Here is a 6,042-nt window from a genome sequence, read left to right as displayed (position 1 = left end):
GGAGTTGGTTCTCTCCCCTACCTTTACATGGGTTTTGGGGATCAACTCAGACCACCAGGTTTTTACGGCCAAGCACTGTAACTACTGCACCATCTCACTGGTCTCATATGCCTCCTTTTAAAACCTCACTTTAAGATAGGTTTCACTAAGTCTCCCAGACTAGCCTTGAACTTGTGATCTCCCTTCCTCAGCCTTCCAAGTAGCTGGTATTATAGGCTTGCACCTGGCAAACTCAGTAAATTCTGGTAAATTATATAAGGTTAACATTATTATTATTATTATTATTATTATTGGGGGAGTTCGATACAGGATTTCTTATAGTTTTGGAGACTGTCCTGGAACTCGCTTTGTAGACCAGGCTAACCTCAAACTCCCTCAGATCTGCCTGCCTCTGCCTCCCATCACCAGCGCCTGGCTGGGTTGACATTATTCTCATCATCCAGTTTTACAGACAAGGGAGCAGATAATCAGATAACTGATGTGACTTATAGAGGGTCTCACATAGTGAGTGCTACAAAGAGCAGGGGACTCCAGGTCTCTGCCTTCAGAGCTTGGATGACTCACTTTCCATGCTGGAGGTCTTTCAGCAACAAGCCTTAAGCCCCTGGGGGTGGGGTAAAACAAAGTGATTGTCCAGCCCTCAGCTGCACACTCTCTCCAATGGGAGAACATTGGCCAACAGAGGTTGGAATACATATTCAAAGTGTCCGGCTTGGTGCCTTCCTTGTGGTTTGTGAGCCAGTTCATCCTGTTGTTGCTATTTGCCTGGCACACACAGAGGCAAGGACAGTGGGTGCTGAATGCTGGAGACACAGCTGGAATGTAGCCGAGATGACATGTTGCCATCAGCATTTCTGCCTTACCATTTACATTAAATCCCATCCTAAACACAGGGCTCTTGGTGACTGAGAAATTACACAGAGCAGAAAATATCCCACAAGAAACTACTGTATCGGAGAAAGCTGACTTTTCCTTTCTGTTTCCCTGTCCCCACACACTGAGACTCAGGCAGATGGCATCTGAGTAGAAGTGAGGAGCTCCTGGAGACATTTCCATTAATCAGGGCTCTGGATAAATTTCGGGGTTCGGGCGTCAATCCTGCTGATGCTCCTTAGGATATGATGAGTGCACCGTACATCAGTCACCCCACTGGACACTTGAATATTTTGGGTGAAAACTAGGGGAAATAGTGAACACAGCTCTCCAGTCCATTTAATTTCATCAACAGTCGGGACCAATTTGGCAGCTATTAAAATACAAGTTTGTTTTTAGGCCACCTCCTCACAGTGGGAGCTGAAAGTCAAAACTAGCTGCTAAAGGCTGGAGATGGGCACGGAGGGTCAGGGTGGCTGTTAGGCAACCCTGCAACCTGTGCTGCATCCCACTGCTTGCTTTGGTTCCTTGCATCTTTCTAGCTCTCGGGCTCTCTGCTTTTGTCACCCACTTTTACAAGAGTCTGTCTAGAGACAAGCCATGCCAGCCTACAGTGGGACCTTGGAAACCAGCTCATTCTACTCTATTTCTACTCTATTGTTCTGCAAAGGGGAGAACACTGAAGCTCAGTTATGCTGAGCCACGGAGCACATGGTCACAGAGCTCAGATGCTAGGAGAGAATCTACTACTATTATTCTGCTAAATGGACATAATAGTAAACTGACTCCTAATGACTTATTGCTATACCCTTAAATAAATGCACGCCTCAGCCTTCATCTGAGAAGCTTCTACTTGAAGCAGATGGCGACTCACAGAGACCCACAGCTGCACGTGGTGAAGAAAATAGGAGACTACAAAGTACTAAATGAGACTTTTGTGTAACATCCCGTTGTCCCAAGGCTCAGGGACAATTGCTGAAGAGGGGACAGAAAGACTGTAAGAGCCAGAGGCAGGGGTTGACTAGGAGGAAACAGGGTTTCTGGACACAGTGGGAAGCACACACGAACTAACAACAGTCACGGCAGCGTGCACAAGACCCGTTCAAGTGCAAGCAGGACCACATCCCAGCATGGAGACGGGAGGTGGGCATGAAGTCCTAGCCCTAGTTAAGAAGCTACTGATAACGGATAGCTGTTGGAGGATGGAGGGGAGAACACAGTCCCTGGTAAGTGGACCATGCTCCAGTGGAAGGCCACAGGACCAAGAATAACATGAGTGTCACAAGTTGGTTTTGATAGTTTTGAATGTTTTTTTTTTAATTAAAGATAAAGAGGGCACAAAGTAGGGTGTGTAGAGAAGAGGGTGAGTCTGAGAGGGAAAAGATTGAATATAATCAAACACATTGAGCTGACTGTTTTTTATGTCAACTTGACACAGGCTACAGTCATTGGAAATGAGGAAACCTCAATTGGGAACATACTTCCATAGATCAGGCTGCGGGCATGCCTGTAGAGCATTTTCTTAATTTGTGATTGATGGGGGAGGTTCCAGCCCAATGTGGGTGGTGCCATATCTGGGCTGGTGGCCCTGAGTGCTATAAGAAAGCAAGCTTAGTACATCACGATGAGCAAGGCAGTAAGGATAAGGAACACCCCACCATGGCCTCTGAGTCCACCCTTACCTCCATATTCCTGCTCTGTTTAGTTCCTGTCCCAACTGCCCTGGATAATGGACAGTGATGTGGAAGCATAAGTCAAGGAAACCCTTTCCTCTCCAGCTGCTTTGATGACGGCGTTTCATCACAGCAATAGAAACTTAAGACACACAGTCTACAAAATTCTCAAAGATCTGACCATTCAAAACAAATCACCTGGTCTACTGGAACAAAGCAGGGCCGGTACCCAGGGAGGTGACACCCTGTAGGAATTTTGGATTGGCCTCTTTGGACACACTCAGTAGGGTTTGAGTCCCAGTCTTGCCCTAATTCTGTGAATCCAACACTTCTCCACATCTCAGCTTCCTTGCTTGTAATATAAAATCAGTGACTGAGTTTTTAACGGCTGAAGCCTAAAGCTAGGAAATCAAGCCAACACTCAAGAAAATGGAATCATCAAGTGATTGGTGCTGAATTTGAGCCGCTCAATTCAGTCACACCTGAAGTCAGTGTAACTCTTCCAGTAAACCCACAGGTCAGTCTGCAGTGGGCTTACGTCACTCACCGCAAAAGAATTCTTTTTGCCACAGCACTGGTGAGGCCTGCCCACTGGGTAGAGGCAACGGGAGGTGGGCTATGGGAAGCCTAGTTCACATACTAAGGGAAGACTTCACTAACAAAGAGCAATAAATTATAGGCAATAGCACACTAATTAATTTTATTACTAAATTAAACTAAAAGTATATTGTCCTTAATTCATGTAAATGAGAGAGTCCCAGCTGGGGACTTCAAGAGTGAACATAGGAGCAATTTTGAAACTAGGTACTTGGCTTTAGGGTTTGGGAGGCAGCTGCTAGGAACATGTGAAGCCGCTCTGAGCCATGTAGGCACTATCCCCACCACTGGTGCCCCTGGATCATATGGGGTGTGTGCATCCATGCAGGACAGAGATCTGGGTGACATTCCTGCCAGTAGCATTTTTGGCTTTTTGCTTACTATGGCAATGGTGTCATCATCATCACCACCACCATCTTCTTCCTCCTCCTCCTCCTCATCATCATCAAAGGACACATTTCATTTAATCCTATTCATATGGGGCTCTGCCTATTTCACTTTACTGGCAAAGGAATGGCCTCAGAGTGGTTAAGTTACACAAATGATGCAACACAGCCTCAGACACGGTAGAACGGCACTTCCTCCTAGGGGGTGGGAACTCCAAGCCCATGATTTTAATTGTGCTTCTAAGTTACTAGTGGAACCCTTGGGAAACAGAGAGCCAAGATTAAAGAGCCATTAGCCTGAACCAGTACTACTGGGGTGAATGTGATTTTTGTGATGTGTCTTTAAATGGAATGGTTTCTTTGCCCACAATGTAAGATGTTTGGACAAATCAGATACTATAGGCTATGTGAGGAGAAGAAGGGTTTTATTCTCTACCCATGGCCAAGGACTTTCAATATCAGGGTCACTTTTTAATAATAAACACTCTATAGAATTGCCCCCAGCTCTAATTGACAGCATGTCTTTGCTTTCAGAAAGGCCTGGGTTCAAATCCTGACATGCCATCAACTGGCCAACCTTAGGAAAATCCATTTGGGATCTCAAAGCCTCCCTTTCACTTCCTGAAAATAAAGATATTAATTCCTAATTCCGCCCTGGATAAAGCCAATATCACATGCAATGGGCGAAAAAGTACTAGGGCTTAGCATGCCATGATCTGTATTTGTCCAGGTAGCCTTTTCACCACTGGAGACCTGAACATGCTATGCTAACTAGCAGGAATTCGCAGAGCACTGTAATGCCTTGGAGTTCCTTTTAAATATAATGGAGGCAGATTAGAATCAAGAAGAGGCCAATATGTGCACAATTGGCTGCTGAAATTAAAATCAAACCTTAAGAAATAATGCAACACAAGAATTCTGGGATAACTCCTTGAAAACTCAGGGCAGGGAACTTAATGCTTGCTTCTGTCGCTTGCTTGAGATAATAAGGTAAATCGAGTCACAGAATCTGCCATCTCCATGAGTCATGGCAGAATAATCTTGAACAGGGACTGTACATTCAAATCCCAACCATGACCAGATCAGGAATGGAGAAACAAGCACTGCCATGACCTAGGATGGATGGGACTGGACTTGCTATCAGCCCTGAGCAAAGTCAGACACAGATCATAGACACAAAGTCATACCAGGCTTGTCGTGGTTAACTGGAAATCAGGATTCTCATGGAAGATATGTTCAAATGAGCGAGCTGACCAACCAACCAACCAACCAACCAACCAACCAACCAACCAACCAACCAACCAAACAACCAACCAACCAAACAACCAGACGCATAATACTAACAGGTTACAATGATTCCAAGAGCTACTATTCTGGAGTGTGTTCTGTTCAACACTGGAACCAGAGGGTGCTCAAGACTGCCTCTTCCACCAGGGTGAGAGGCTGTTTGTGTACAGGTATGTGTTTATGTATGTGTGTAAACGTGTTGATGCACATGTAAGTAGGAGCAGCTGTGCACATGCATGTGGAGATCACAGGAAAACTTCGGGTGTTGATCCTTAGGTACCTTGCACATTTGGTTTGATGAGGGATTTTCGTTGGTCTGAAACTTCATCATGTAGCCCAGACTAGATGGACGGTCTCTTCCTCCCATCCCACTGGGATTACAGGTGCATGCTGCCATGCCTGAATTTTTACAGGGTTTCTGGAAACTGAACTCATACTAACGAAGTGAATACTTTACAGACTGAGCCATCTCCTCAAGCCAATCTCCTAGTTTTTGACACTGTTTACTCTGAATGGGAGAGGTGGGAGCTCCGAATCCCGCTTGCCTCTATCCATACCAGCAGTGGGAGGAAGTGAGGAAGACACAGACTGGAAGGCCGAACCTCTGGATTTAACTTCATGCTATCCTGAGTCTTTCATCTGGAAAGTAAATCCTTTGAGAGTCTGAAGATGCTCTTGTTCACTGCTACAGCAGCACCTGGCATGTGGCTGGTGTGAGGAAAGCAGCTCTTGAGTGACAGGCAGAAGGACTAAATGAAGTGGGGATGTCACTTAAATGCAGTCCTTAGTCTACCGATCAACAATATGAGAATTAGCCATGACTACTTGGCTCCAAGGATCACCATGATAAAAATGAACTCATAAAATTCCTGGGGAAAACAAAGATGTAAAAGGTTCTGAATGGGATAGGGAGATGGTACAGCTGATAAAGTGTTCACTGTGTGAGCATGAGGATCTGAGTTCAATCCCCAGAACCCATGTGAGAGATCCTGTCTCAAAAACAAAATGGTGGGTAGGACCTGAGGAATGATACTTGGGGCTGTCCTCTGTCTTCCACATGTGCACATGCACCTTCATAATATGTGCACCCCATACATACACACACACACAGGTACATGTGCACCTGCATACATATGTGCACCCCATACATACACACACACACAGGTGCATGTGCACCTGCATACACATGTGCACCCCATACATACACACACACAGGTGCATGTGCA

At 45.5% G+C, this 6,042-nt stretch overlaps 1 protein-coding gene across 1 annotated transcript in view; it reads right to left on the bottom strand.

Annotated features, from left to right (window-relative positions):
- The window catches only part of Xylt1 (xylosyltransferase 1), a 296,401-nt gene that overhangs the window by 40,307 nt on the left and 250,052 nt on the right, over positions 1-6,042 (bottom strand). The gene's annotated exons all lie outside the window — the stretch shown is intronic.

Source organism: Microtus ochrogaster, chromosome 8 (assembly GCF_000317375.1).
Source record: "Microtus ochrogaster isolate Prairie Vole_2 chromosome 8, MicOch1.0, whole genome shotgun sequence".
Taxonomy (NCBI): Eukaryota; Metazoa; Chordata; class Mammalia; order Rodentia; family Cricetidae; genus Microtus; species Microtus ochrogaster.
The sequence above is the reverse complement of the archived record's forward strand: the minus strand, read 5'-3'. Positions and strand labels throughout refer to the sequence as shown.